The 15,533-nt window shown below is 39.1% G+C and overlaps 1 protein-coding gene across 2 annotated transcripts in view; it reads right to left on the reverse strand.

Moving 5' to 3' along the window:
- Positions 1–15,533, reverse strand: part of PRICKLE1 (prickle planar cell polarity protein 1) — a 107,971-nt gene that overhangs the window by 54,289 nt on the left and 38,149 nt on the right. The gene's annotated exons all lie outside the window — the stretch shown is intronic.

Below are 15,533 nucleotides of genomic sequence, written 5' to 3' on the forward strand. Positions count from 1 at the left end.
TATGCACAATTTGAATCAGATGTAATGTCATGTTTGGTAGTGTGTGCTTACATCTACTGATACAAGGAAAATGAGTTAATCTAGGCAATTTATATTGTATTAATACAAATGTTGATTATACAATTGAAAGTCAAAAGAGTGATGGCAAAGAAACTTTAAAACCTTATTTTGAGGAACACTATATTTCTTTGCCAATTACACAGTTAATGGATGAAGAGAAATACTTTTAAAACCACAATGTATTTCAGTTTCAAGACCGTTAGGAAGGGAATACAGTTAAAAGTGATTAACAGTGGAAATTAACCAACCAGTTAAAATTCAGAAGAAATGGTCTGCTGCAATCTGTCCCATTTCTCCCAGCACTGAGAATGTCTCCTATGAAGACACTAGCTGTATAAACCAACAGTGAAGAGTGAGACAACTACCCTCAGAACAACCCAATTTGGTTTTAATTATCTAAATACTTCAAATGAAATCAGGGGTTTTTTAGGACTGCCATTTTCTACTTTGCTTGTACAGCTAGAATAATGTGGAATTAAATGACTACAGTCCATTTGCAATAGAACCAGATCAAAGCAGACAAGTTTTACTGAGTTTTACTCAGATAATTCAGGCTATGTCTTGGCCTTGAAATTTGCAAGTTTGGTATTGTAAACCCTGTTTCTAAATTATACCACAGCACAGTCCATAGAATTACCACCTAATGTGACAAGAGAAAGTATATTTATCTGACAATGTATCTTGTTTTAATAAATGTAGCCAACAGTCAAAAAATACCCTAAAAACTTGAAAATGAGAGCTATGTACATCTGGCGGGGTTTGGGACTTGGCCACATTAATGCTCCTTTCCTTTGCACCTCCTGTGGCACTTTGCCGTGGGAAGCCCACCACTGCACCAAGTGAGTTTTATTACTTTGGTGGCTGAGCAAAGTTTTCTGTTTTTCCATTAGCAAACAGAATCTTTCTTTAAAGCAAGACACTGGCAAAGTTATTTTTAAAGTGGATATGTTACATAAATTTGATCTTAAGGGATCTAGGAATTTTCAGTGAACTCTCATAAAGAAAGCAAGCTTTGTGCTACTCCACCCGTTTTATCCTTAACCACTTTAATATAAAGACTGCCCATGTCCCAAAGCAGTTCATGTTAGTTGAAAGGTGATTAAAAAAAAAAAAACAAAACCTCTTTTACAAAGTTCTTTTTAAACTTGGAGCAGGCATTTAAAGGTTAATCAAGTTGCCCATTTTCTGAATTTCCCTCTAGCCCAATTGATGCAGGGGCATCTCTTGAATTGTGAACAGGACACAGGGAACTAGGTCTTTTAATGGCTACTTCACAAAAAGGTCACCTGGTAAATATTTCAATAAACTCTTTTTCACACAAGTGCATCTGTTCCCAACCTGTGTGAAAAAATAGGCTGATACTAACCACCTTTCTTGAGTCTTCAAACGACCAAGAAAGGAAAGAAAGAAGACGGGTGGAAGCAATGGATTTTCATATGCACGTCTTTCACATTCTCAGGGAGATGGCTCAAGGAATGCCCAATTATAAATAAGAACCCTCTTGGTGTATTAAAGGGTAAAAATCTGGGGGTCACATTACGTAGTACAGATGGAAATACATCTTACAAACACAGTCAAAACAGGTGATCTGTATAAACCTGCAACTTTTATCTATCTGCAAACTTAACCAAACTTATCCCATGCTTAAATGAAATTAAACCGTGTCAGCCACAAAGTTCAGGATAAAGATCTTGGATGTCAGAGACTTCCCTGGTGGCGCAGTGGTTAAGAATCCGCCTGCCAATGCAGGGGACACGGTTTCGATCCCTGGTCTGGGAAGATCCCACATGCCACGGAGCAAATAAGCCTATGCGCCACAACTACTGAAGCCCGTGCACTATAGGGCCCGCGTGCTGCAACTACTGAAGCCCGCGCGACTAGAGCCAGTGCTCTGCAATAAGAGAAGCCACCACAATGTGGCCCATGCACCACAATGAAAAGTAGCCCCCACTCACCTCAGCTAGAGAAAGCCCGGGTGCAGCAACAAGACTCAACGCAGACAAAATAAAAATTTAAAAAAAAAAAAAGATTTTGAATGTCAAACATAGCATTCTGAAGCAAGTTTTTATTAACTAGGCATTTTGTAAATAACATTTATCTTCAAAGTACCAAACACAGTACTCGTCCCCAGGCAAATAGTAAGTGCCTAGGAACAACAATTCAACAATGTTGAATTAACTTATGACCCTAAACATTCTTTCCTCTGAAATATATTTTAACACTTTAATTGAATTGACCATGGCTTCATTGATAAAAGGCACTTCCTATCTTTAAGCTAATTTTATTTCCATTAAAATGGCCTTTGCAACACAGGTAATTTGAAACAGCAAGCACACCTATAATACAGCAGCTTTACAAAGTGTTGTTTTGTATAGAATGTGTGATTATGAAAATCAAGGCTATTCTGAAACACTGCAAATAATAGAAAAACAAAGAACCAGTAAGTGCAAGCACCTGAATTTTAGTCATGTAATCCTTTTTAAATTAATTTTTTCCTACTAACCCAATAGTAGATTAAAGTTTTCCTGAAATAGAAACCAAAGTTAAATTATTGAGTAAATATTATTGTAATAATTACTGTTTAAATTTTTCACATTTACCTTAAAATTCTTCTTTATTAGTTATGATCCTTTTTAGAAGAAATGTTTGTTTGGAAGACAGTAAGGCACAGTGGTTAAGGACATGGGTTCTAGAATCATCAAGACTTGGTCCATATGGCAGCTCTGCCACTCACTAGCTGTGCCACCTCCCTGGGCCTCCATTTCCTATTCTCTAAAGCACGGACAATAATGGCACCTACATCAACAGCACCAATAAAAATGATCATTCATATAAAGCACTATGCCTTCTACACAGTAAGTGCTCAACAGATGTTAAATGTCACTATTACGAATGGACCAAAGACCATCATAATGGGCAAGGAGGGGATGAATGCCTTTTCCCAAGAAATCCGTGTGTTTTCCTGCCTAGAGGGTAGTGAGAGGTTCCGTGGTTGAGAAACAGAGAGTGCAAGTGCAAAATCGTGGCCAGAGAGGTCTGGAGGGTGGGCTGGGACCACTTTGCAAGGGCCTTGCATGAGAACTCCGGTGAAGGGTGATCCATTGGCATGTTGTAGCAGGGCCAGGCCATGATCAGATTGCTCTTCAGAACAGGGACCATGGCTGCAGTGTGGAAAATGGTTCAGAGGAATGCAGAAAGAAGCCTAGGCAGAAAGACTAGTTGGGAAGCTGTTAAATAATCACGGTGCCTTAAGTGTGGCAATGAAAATGAGAGGAAGGCTTAGATTTGAGGGCGAGTTCCCAGGAAGACACAATAGTCTATGGTGCTTGAATGTTACAGGGGCCATTGTGAAATGGCCTTGTCAAGGACAGTGTGTCCAATATCAAACTGTGGACCAGCATTATCTCTACACATTCAGATGATCAAGCAGTTAAGAAAGGAGAAGTGAGGAAGTCAGATTGGGTCACTGGGAAAGGGTAGAATTTAAGGGTGTGTTTTCCTAAAGGAAAACTGCCTCCTTCTCTCTTCCTTCCAACCCAAGATGCAACTCAACTTAGCAGGCAACAAGCACTACTGGAGGCCCCATCTCATGACCAGGACACCTTGTCATGAGAAGACTTTACTGGGAGCCCATGAAGACATGGCATGCAGAGGGCACTTAATAAACGCGTGTCCGTGAATTTGATAAGCAGGAAGTGAATAAAACAGTGGACTGGGTCTCAAAATTACTTGAATCTACTGAACTCCTGTGTTTTGAGTTTTTTCATTTATAAAATGGAGATGAGGGCTTCCCTGGTGGTGCAGTGGTTAAGAGTCCACCTGCCAATGCAGGGGACACGGGTTCGAGCCCTGGTCCGGGAAGATCCCAAATACTGCGGAGCAATTAAGCTCATGAGTCACAACTACTGAGCCCGCGTGCCACAACTGCTGAAATCCACATGCCTAGAGCCTGTGCTCCACAACAGGAGAAGCCACTGCAATGAGAAGCCCGTGACAAAGAGGGGCTCCCGCTCACCGCAACTAGATAAAGCCTGCGTGCAGCAATGAAGACCCAGTGCAACCAAAAATAAATAAATAAATAAATTTATAAAATGGAGATAAAAATGTTAGGAATTAGAGAAAGAAAATTCTTAAAATAAGCAAGACCTGATCAAGGAGTATTGATGTTGGAAAGGAATAACTACCCAAGTTCTGTATCTAATGATAAGCAATCTACTAAAAATTTTATATATACTCTATACTCTTTAATATCTATCTAAAGTTTTATTTTGTATCTTTTTGCCATAAAGCAATTAAACAAATAAACTGAAGTGCAAGCTTTCTCAAATTTACATGGGAAAGCTAAATTTGTATGGAAGTCTTACTGTGGAAAACCTTATATTTAAGGAAAGTTTTGAGAAAAACTTCTTAAGTTTGAGAAAAACTGAATGTTTGCAAGAAGTCTTCATATTTATAAAAATAAGAACATAATACTTATGGCCTGGTTTTGCAGTTGCCTTTAAACATTATTTCATAATAAAACATTATTATTTTAAAGATCTTAGGTATTAGGAAAAAGTTAAATGTATTAAATTTAAATTGCCAGAAATTTTTATAGCTATCAGTCAGGCAGAATTTGATGTAATTAGAAATGTTTGGAATATAACAGTGAGACTCCATTTGATATTCTCACAGTGGCTCAAAAAATACCCACTGACACACCTATTAGAATGGCCAAAATTCAGAACACTGACAACACAAAATGCTGGTGAAAATCTGGAGCAATAAGAACTCTCATTCATTGCTGGTAGGAATGCAAAATGGTACAGCCACTTTGGAAGACAATTTGGTGGTTTCTTACAAAACTAAACATACTCTTACCATACGATCCAGCAATCACACTCCTTGGTATTTACCCAAAGGAGTTGAAAACTTATGTTTACAGAAATATGGATGTTTATAGCAGCTTTATTCATAATTGCCAAAACTTGAAAGCAACTAAGATGTCCTTCAATAGGTAAATGGGTAAATAAACTGTAGTACATTCAGATAATAGAATATTCAGCTCTAAAAGAAAGAAGGTATGAAGCCATGAAAAGACATGGTGGAAACTTAAATGCATATTCCTAGGTGAAAGAAACTATATCAGAAAAGGCTACATACCGTATGATTCCAACAATACGACATTCAGGGAAAGAAGACAGTTAAAAGATGAGTGGTTGCCAGAAGTTGGGGGAAGGTGGAGCACAGACGATCTTTAGGGCAGAGAAAATACTCTGTATACTACAATGATGAACACAGGTCGTCATATCCCATACAATATACAACACTACGAATGAACTGTATGTAATGTAAGCTATGGGCTTTAGGTGATTATGATGCATCAGTGTAGGTTCATCAATTGTAACTAACGTACCACTGCGGTGAGGGATGCTGATCGCGGGGGAGGCCGTGCACACGGCAGGGCAGGAGGTATGTGGGAAATCTCTGTCCCTTCCTCTCAGTTTTGCTGTGAACCTAAAACTGTACTAAAAAAATTTTCTTTTAATCTGTTGAGTGTGAAAAAGCCAAGAAATAATCATCACATACCTAACATGTAGGGGTATGACGAGCATGGGAATGAGCTGTGTTAGCTACTTTTTTAAGGACCGCACAGACCTCCAGCATCTTAGTTAGAAAGCAGTCCTTGTAGCCTCTCACATAAATCTTCATGTGAAAACCAAAAGATGGCTCTTTGCCTCTGAAGTACCACCACGAAGGGAAGCTTCCCTTGAAAGCAGCCCCTCTTCCTCTGTACTTTTTTTTTTTAAAGAATGGATGTATCAGATTTAGACCTTCTGCTCTGTGGCACTACACACGGAAACACTTATAAAATTACACTAAAAAATGGCAGGTTCTTTTTTTAATTAGGAAAAATTTCTAGTCCTTCAAAACTAGATATTTTGCTTTGATTTTATTTGTAATCAAAATATTTCTCTGGAAGCATTTTCTGTAGGCTTAATTACTCAATTAAACATGTTCCTGTGTGACTTGTATGTCGCCACTGCATGATAATCCTGCAGATGGCAAAGATTTAATATGGAATTAAACTAAGCTATTAATTATATATACAAGTTAAAAGAAATCTAAATGAATGACCTCTAAAAAATGTTTCTCATACTTGTCTACTTACCTGGGAGATACAAGAGTCAAGCTAAAAACAGAGTAAGGATGAAGTGCTTGTACTTTGCTACTTGTTTTTTTTTTTTTTGCGGTACGTGGGCCTCTCACTGCTGTGGCCTCTCCCGTTGCGGAGCACAGGCTCCGGACGCGCAGGCTCAGCGGCCATGGCTCACGCTCCGCGGCATGTGGAATCCTCCCAGACCGGGGCACGAACAGGCGGACTCTCAACCATTGCGCCACCAGGGAAGCCCTGCTACTTGTTATTATGAAATAAAATACTAGCCTTTTATTTAAAATGCCACCATAGGATAAAAATGTGATTCTTACAGAAGTCAGGTCATCTCAGATCTACTGCTACTATATCCGGTCGAAAACAAAACTATCCCAAGTTAGTACGACATGGTGTACTTTCATGTACGTTGAACTGAGAGGCAGACAGCGAAGTCTGTAAAAGATGATTTTCACTGAAGACTCATGTTAAAGTGAATAAATGGAGAATCTTTTTTTTTGCAATCAGATGGCAAAGATGGGAAACATTCACTGCAAGTTAGGAATAAAAGAATTATGTAAATATTTTTATCTTGGATGGTTATCTCCTCTGGAGGGAAGGCAAAGCAACTAAATAATAATCCAAAATGTATAGATAGTAGAGTCTTACATAACATTATCTTCGGGGACTAAAAATTCTTTTTTGGTAGTTCTGAATACCATTCCGTTGAAAGTAAGTCTTCTCTTCTCCCCTCCCTCATAAGGGGAAAAATCCAGCTTGGAGTTTCTGTTCATGGAGGTAGGGTTTGGATCAAATTCATTAGATCCAAAGTTAGGAAAAAGGAAGAATTTGTCAAGTTGGATTAAATTATGGATTTTTATTTCTACTTCTTCCATTGGTAGACAATGTAGTTCATTATTTTAAATGAAACACTGACAGAGAACCTGAAACTCTTTATTTTATACTTTAGAAATGCCATGAATCATTCCCCCTAAATTATATTGAAGTCACTGTTTAGTGACTTGCTAACTTCCCTAGTCAAACATGAGCTCTCTTTTTGAATCGGCATTTTCTTTACTACTCCCCTGGGGAAACAAAAGAGAGTTCAGTAACTCCTGAAGGTTCCTGACTTTTTCTCTAAGAGTCCCTGAGACACTAGAGAAAAGTACAAAAGGCAAAACCCCTAAATAAGCAAGGAAGGTTTCACAGAGGATCTACTGGCCAAGTGACACAAAAAATTAAGTGCACTTTGTCCAGTTAATATTACAAGAAAAGCACAACCTTGTTCATCGAACATATGCCTTATCGCTAAACATCCCAAGGCTTTGTTTTTAATGTACAATAGTGTTAAAGCAGTGGTACCTTTCCACCAGTGATAGATCAAATACTCTGGATCTCTGATAAATGATCTTTTAGGCTCACAACTCCCTCCCCCTTCACATGATGTAGTTTTACAAGATAAATCAGAAAGGTTTAAAAAACTATATACTGTTAACCTTTTCCATTTCATGATTGTCTACAAGCAACAACCGAGAAAGCGTATGCGTTTTAATTCGGGAGGAAGAATAATGCTGAGTCCAGCTCTTAACCCCTTACAATTCACATAAAGCATGAAAATTCAGAGCCAACTTTACAGACAACTTAGAGCTAATTTTGATTTATTTGAATATAGTTGACGTGATATTTTTGATTCAATGTAAAATGAGCAACAGTTAATAATCAGAAGCATATCTTTATGAGGATGATAACATAATGAGAAACAAAAGCATTATTTTTTTCTTCATTTATTTATAACATATTTCTCATTTAAAAATTTCTGTTCTCGGGCTTCCCTATTAGCACAGGGTTAAGAATCCGCCTGCCAATGCGGGGGACGCGGGTTCGAGCCCTGGTTCGGGAAGATCCCACATGCCGCGGAGCAACTAAGCCCGTGCGCCACAACTACTGAGCCTGTGTTCTAGAGCCTTCAAGCCACAGCTACTGAAGCCCGCGTGGCTAGAGCCTGTGCTCCGCAACAAGAGAAGCCACCGCTCACCACAACTAGAGGAAGCCTGTGCGCAGCAATGAAGACCCAACGCAGCCAAAAAAAAAAAAAAGAATTTCCATTCTCCCAGCATTTCTACTTCTAGCAGTAAATCCTAAAGAAGTAATCAGAGATGTGCAAAAAGATTTATGTACAGGGTGTTCCAAGAGTAATTTTTACTACTGAAAAATAAGAAGTACCTTGAAGATTCAACATTATGGGACTGATTAAGAATTAGTTAAATAATTATATTCAAGTGGTATAAAATTGTGCAGCTATAAAAATGATGCTATAGAACCAGTGCTGTCCAACAGAAATAGAGTGTGTATGATATTTGTAACTTTAAATTTTCCAATAGGTGCATGAAAAAAAGTTTTAAAAAAGTGAAATTAATTTTATTACTATATCTTATTTAACCCAATATTTCAACAGGTAATCAAAATAAAAATTAATAATGAGGCATTTTCCCTTTTTATGTACTTCCTCTGGAATTTGATGTGCTTTTTTGTAGTCACAGCACATCCTAATTCTAACTAGCCACAATTCTAGTGCTCAACAGTCCATGCTGCTGTGGTGACAGTACTGAACAGTGCAGTCACAGACAATACTTAGATCTAGAAAGTAGTTAATAATGTATGAAAATTTCAAAACAGATTATATGACATATCTATAGTATGTTTCTAATCGTATGCTTTAAAAATTCATGACCAGGAGAAAAAAGCATAGGAGGGTATATGCCGAAATGCTCATGGTATTATTCTAGGAAGCAGGATTATAGTTATTTTCTTGTTTTCTTTTTTCTCTTCTGTATTTTCTAAATGTTGGAAAATAAACCTGTATTATTTTGAATTTAAGAAATGATTCTGTTAACATGCTCCAGTCAGCACTGATTAGATTTATGATGACCTTAGACATTCAACTCTTTCTAAGAATTTGATCCCTGAAAAGTAACTGTATTTATTTTGTATTTCATACTAGTGAATACAAATTTCATTGTCCTTAGAGAATAATTCACCACTATGTACAAGATTTATATTTTGAGCATGAGCCCTAACATTTGCTCCTTGAATTCAGTGTGTGTATTTACAGCATAAGAACTGTGAGTAAATTATTTCATTGCCTGTTAAACAACCATTTTAAGTCTAGACAAAAATCATAAATAGCCATTATTTATAAAGTTTCCATTCAAGGTACTCGGGAAATTGTATAATAAATAGGCAATGTGACCAACACCTCCTCGTACCCCAAATCACACACAAAAAAAGAGAGAGAAAATATATTAAATGGGCAAAGATGCTAAATACAGACAAAATCCACTTTGAAAAAGTGAGACTAAACTAAAATGACTGTTGCAAGCTCGGCATCCACCTTCAAGCAGCAGAGCGCTTACTCTGCTGACCCTCTTCATCACTGTAGCCCACCCTCCCAAACCCCACACAAAAGGCTGTTAAGACAAACCAGCCTATATTTCCTCTTCAACCACCTCTTCTCAATATTCCCCATCACTGTCTAGCTCCCTGGCAGTCCTCATTTTATCCTCAACAAAATTCCTGGGGCCCTTAAGGAGGTCCAGAAAACGTCTGACATTAACTTATTTTACTGATAAATATTTACTGAGTTCCTATTTACTGCATTAAAGTGGGGCTTATATCAGATAGGAGAAATACACAAAAACATAAAAATACAAAAATAATTTTAAATGGTGGTAAGGAAAATAACGGAAAAGAAGAGAGTGCTATGGAAGAAGATAATAGACTGGGGCTTGGGGCAGGAGCAGGGTGGTGGTCAGGAAAGCCCTCTCCAATGACAAAGGACAAACCCACTGATGCTGAGGCCTGATGGATGAGAGGGAAAAAGCGGGAAGAAGTGCCTTCCTGAAGATGTGCATGTCCCAGCCCCGGGCGGACGAGAGCAGGTAAATTCAGGAATCTAGGGTTGGCTGGGTTAGGGTTAGGGAGTGGAAGAAGGCTGGAGCCACTCCAGCCCGTGGGAGTCTAGCAGAGGGGCCAGTGAGTAAGCAGGGTCATTACTAGTATTAACAACGACAGCAATAGATAAAATATAAGCACTTTTGAGAAGCTAGGCACATGCTAAGAGCTTTACACACAATCATGGACTAATTCCTCACAGCAGTCCTTTGAGATGGGGATGATGAAGCACCTGTGAGGTTAGACCCTTGTCTGAGGTGACATGACTTGTAGAGGGCAGGGTAGGGGTCTGCTGACACAGCATCCTCTTGGATGAACTGCCTCTCCTTCCAAGTTTTGCACCCTGATCCATTGTCACCAGAGTTATGGGCAAAGGCAGAGTGTTTTGAAAGAGGATACTGGAAAAAAACAAAGAAACTGAGATCTCTGTTCCTAGAAGGAGAAACCTATCTTATGGACACGAAAGACCAAATTCGCTCATGTCTGAACCACAGAGGAAGGACAAAGAAAAATATGCGTAGCACGCTATAGTAGATACCTGCAGGTTTTGTCTTCCTGACACGTTATTTTCATTTTTTTCTAGTAAAAACTATTTTCTTTGGCAGCTCTCCCTCCCCCACTCTCAGTCTACAGTGGTTTTGGTAGGGCAGACCCTACCCCTGGCTTGCTTTAGGGCTGAGCACATGACTCTTCACACCTAGGCAACTGGAACATTTCATTCCCTAGAGTTACTGGCTGCTTGAGGTGTGCCAGACTCCGCGCTGTGGTGCAGGAATATGTTGATGAACAAGACACAGTCCCTTTCCCCCTTGGAGTTCATAGCTACTCCAGAGGGAAAAGGAAGGAAGCACAGGTGAGCATACCTACATCATAATTTACCTACAAACTGAACACAGTGCAGTAAAAACAGCACCTGATTAAAAAGAAAGTCTTGGTTCTCTAGTCTAGACATAAACATCGTCCACTGAACTCTACAATGAAAGGTTCGAAAGTGCAGAGGCCAAAAGACAGGGAGACCTGGAAGATGAGAGACCAGCCCTGGTAGCAGCAGCAGCTATGGGCAGAAAGGCTTAGTTAGAACCAGAACTGCAGGAATCTAAGTGGACTCTGGTCTGTTTCCAGAAATAAAGCTGCTAAAGAAAGAAATCAATCTAGGAACTGAGAAGAGAACGTCAGGGGGGACACCACAAAGAGCCACGGTGAAAAATGCCTCCAGCTGCTACAAAAGGACATGAACCCTGCAAGACTTTTCTGGCCTTTACCACCATAGCTCTCAGTAGCTCATCTCTCCTCCTGACCAATTACTGTATTTCCCTGAGCAGTTCTACATCTGGCTCCCTCCTCAGTGAGGCGGGACATGAACTGCTCTGCCAAACGCAGGATCCAGGGCCCCAGAACTTACCAAGAGCACCTGGCTTCTGGGTTCCTACGTTCCTGTGTGTCCAGCCTTCAAACGGGGCCTCTTCCCAACTCGCTGTGCAGATGTGTAGGTTTTTCACCCTACTTGCTATGAAGACTCATTAAGTTTCATGCCCAAATCACAGATTTAATTCATATTTAGTGGAGGTGAACACTCTTCAATTAACTGTTTGGAAAAACTACGTGTAGCCCACCTAGAGTTATATTCGTTCTTCTCCATTCTACAAGATCTCAACATAAAGATCCCATTTGGGTGTTGCTAAATTAAAACGTCTCCCTCAACACAAATACGCTTCCCGAATTATCTGTTTTGTGTTAACTGGGACCTGAGGGGAGACTATTCTTGAATAAATGCACCAAGGAACAAAAACCAAAACCCAGTAATAATGGACCAAGTCAAACGGACTTAAATACCAACTCTGATGATTTGAGCAGTCATTTAACCATCACATTGATTCACTTATGCAACAAATTTACAGTGAGTGTTTACTGTGTATCAGACAGTGATCCAGGCTTTGGGGATAAGGTGGGAACAAGACATTTTCTGAATATTTTGTATGTACTGAGTACCAAACTATGCTCTCCTCCTTCATGGAGATAAATCCATCTTTCCTTCCTACTTTATTGACTCTTCCCAGGATATACTCTTAAAAATGGCGTGTCCATGTCAAGACTCAGTTGTTCAAAGAAGCGTTCTTTCAACAAAAGCAGTCTTGTAACAGTAATACAAAAAAAAAACCCAAAAAAAACAAAAAACCCAAAACAAACACAAAAAACCTTTAAGATCATCTAATTCAACCCATCATCTACAGATGACAAACCTGAGGCAAAGTAAGTTAAGGGTACTTCCCCAAGGTGGTCATATCATTAGTGCTGAAACAAGTATTAAATCTCTTGGTTTTTCATCCAGTGCTTTCTTCTCCTGCACCGTCCAATACGGTAGCCACTAGCCCCATGCAGCTCTTTAAGTTTAAATTTAGAATTAAAAATCCAGTTCCTCAGCTGCACTACCTCCGTTTCAAGTGCTCAACAGCCACCTAAGCTAGTGGCTCTTGTATTGGGCAGCGAACAAAAGAGACTGTTTCCATCATTGCAGAAAGCTCATTGGACAGTGCTGTGGGGTCTAAAACACACTGCTTGCCTTATTCCAGCTCAGCACTTCTCAAACTTTAATAGGCAGAGTACCCAATCTGTGGGGATCACGTACGAATGCTGATGCTGATACAGTATAGGTCGGGATGGGGCCTGACGTTATACATTCCTCATAAGCTTCCGTCCGCAGAACTGTGCTGGGTCTGAGGACCACACTTGGCAGTATGGAGTGTCAAGGTTCCGGTTCAATACTGCAGTTAATACTGCAAGAGTTAGTGTCCTAACAGTTTAATGTGTATGATGTTTTTGTCTGCCCCATGAGATTTTAAGCTGCTTAAGATAGAGCACCACATCTTATACTTCCCATCCTTCATCATGACTGCACAGCGTAGGGACAGACCAGGAGTAAGTTTTCCTATCTATAAATGCATTATATTTGGTGCAAGTTACTGCAATGCTACACATAAACACACACACATAAACAGTTTCTTTCTTTTTTTTTTTTTTTTTTTTTTTTTTGCCACACCGCACAGCTTGTGCGATCTTAGTTCCCTGACCAGGGACTGAACCCAGGCCCTCAACAGTGAGACCACTGGGCTGCCAGGAAATTCCCTGGTTTTCTTTTTAAAAGACACCAGGTCTTTGATCTAACCATTCATTGCCTTTGATTTCCCAAAAGTGAGATACTGGTAGCTGTACTATGTCAGCTTTAAGAAAACACATAGGAATTAATTGTATTTAATGGCTTTAAAATGAACTGTGAATTTTACTAAAGCATACATATTTAAAATAATTTTTAAATAGTTGAGAAAAAATATATAAGGTATATTTGATAGCTGAATGGATGCTAAATAGTCTCCTGAAAGTACAACTGAATATCCAACTTCTCTCTAAAATTAGAAAATGATTAAAATATTTACAAAAATAATACAATCAGAAATTTTATCTGTGTCTTTAAATTACTGTGGTCTTATTTCCTAGCCTGGAAACACAGGGCACCCTTTCTTAATGGGACAGCTGACAGCTGTCTTGGTATGAGCAAGCACTTCTATAATTCTTATCATAGTTTTCCATCAGCAATTTCCATTTTCCTAGAAATTTCAGTGATTACTATATGTAGTCAGTTATTAATTAAGAACTTTGCATTAGGTTTAAGAGTTCAATCACTTTTGTATCTAAAAGTCACATATCTATGCATTAAGCTTTTAAAGAAATGAGTCCTTTGTGCCTTTCTAAATGTATTCCTTATAAAGCAACAAGAAAAAAAAGTTTTATTAATGCACAAGACTGAAAGAAATGTTAAGTATGCTAGAGTTCTGGTTTTGATTTTGGACTTCAGAGAAAGTAAAAGAAGCAGTGGAACAGAAGAGCCCTTTAATTACAATCCAATGTCCTAGAGAAGACTATCTGATATCTCTTCCAGTTGGCATTCGAGCCGGTGTAAGAAAATCAACTGCGATGAGTACAACACAAAATCATCCCACCTCGTCAAGATAATCAGGAATTACACTGTGAGTATGTCATGAACCTCCCTAGTTTTGTTTAAGACCTTCTTGGACACATTAAAAGATGGAAATGTTTCAAGAGTTAAATCAATAAATTTACTTATGCTACACAACCTAAGCCAATAAAAGTTTGTGCTAAGATTCCTCAAACTCCCACTTCATTTTGGGGAGGGTAACTAAATGAGCATTTTTTCCCCTAGGAAGAGAGTAGACTGCTCTCTGGCAGGAAGGTGGCAGCTGTATGATGGTTGACAGTTTGAGTCTGGAGTTACTGGCTGCATACAAATTCTCCACTCAGCCTCTTCATCATGTCAGCCTTAGGAAAATTAGCTATCTCTTTAAGACTCAGTTTCTTCATCTGTAAAATGGGAATGAGAACAGGATGGCTGGGAGCATTTAATGCAATACTGATCATATGGCACTTGACACAGTAAATAAGCATGTAACACACAGTAAGCTTTAAATGAACCTTAATTATTTTTACTAGATCTGAAAGGGATATATCATAGCTCTGTGGCCATGAAATATTTTCCTTCCCTTTCATCAAGCTCCTTTGAGACCTCCTATTTTGTGTTTGTATCTAGAAATCTTCCCTTAAAATATTTAAAAAAAACATCTATTTATGAGAGAAATAAAAGATGTATTTGGGGATTTGTTTTTTCAAAACAAGTATGTTATCTGCTCACCTGGAAATGCTCTATAGCCCCTATTCAGAGAGAAAATGATTCAAAGACACTGAAGTACAATCTCAATAAATATAGTATCAATATCCAGATTGAGTCAGTAACATTAGATACACTCCTCTAGAAGAAAACTTTCAGTCATGGGGTTGCTGAAGTGAGGTCCAAGTAGCTGAGAACGAAGTAGAAGTAGACAAATACATAATTTATATTGCACAGGGGGAAAATTAGACTTAGTTCACACAGAGGACTGTTTTTGTCCTTCAGTATCTAGTCTGGTTGTTGCCTACACAAGAATCATGTCAACTCCTCTCTTTCCTTACTGAGCGCAGAACTGACAGAGAAAGAACAAGAACCGTTCTCCTCATCAGGGACAGGAGACAGTGGTCCCAGGAACAATCGCTCGGGCTGGCCAAGCTCCCATCATCAGCCAAAGAAAGGGCTTGTGTGTCAGCACAGTCAGGTGAGAAGGGGTCTGATGCGCACACTCCCTGCATCAGGGTGACCTGTCTCTGAAGGGAGGGCGGTGGACACATTCCCATTGAAGATGTTTATGACAGTGCTAGTCAGTAACAGAATCCAGGCCCCCTCCAGTCATATAAATTCTCCACTCAGCCTCATCATGTCAGCCTTAGGAAAATTAGCTATCTCTTTAAGACTCAGTTTCTTCATCTGTGAAATGGGAACGAGAACAGG

The sequence above is a fragment of the Orcinus orca genome, chromosome 11 (genome assembly GCF_937001465.1).
Source record: "Orcinus orca chromosome 11, mOrcOrc1.1, whole genome shotgun sequence".
Taxonomy (NCBI): Eukaryota; Metazoa; Chordata; class Mammalia; order Artiodactyla; family Delphinidae; genus Orcinus; species Orcinus orca.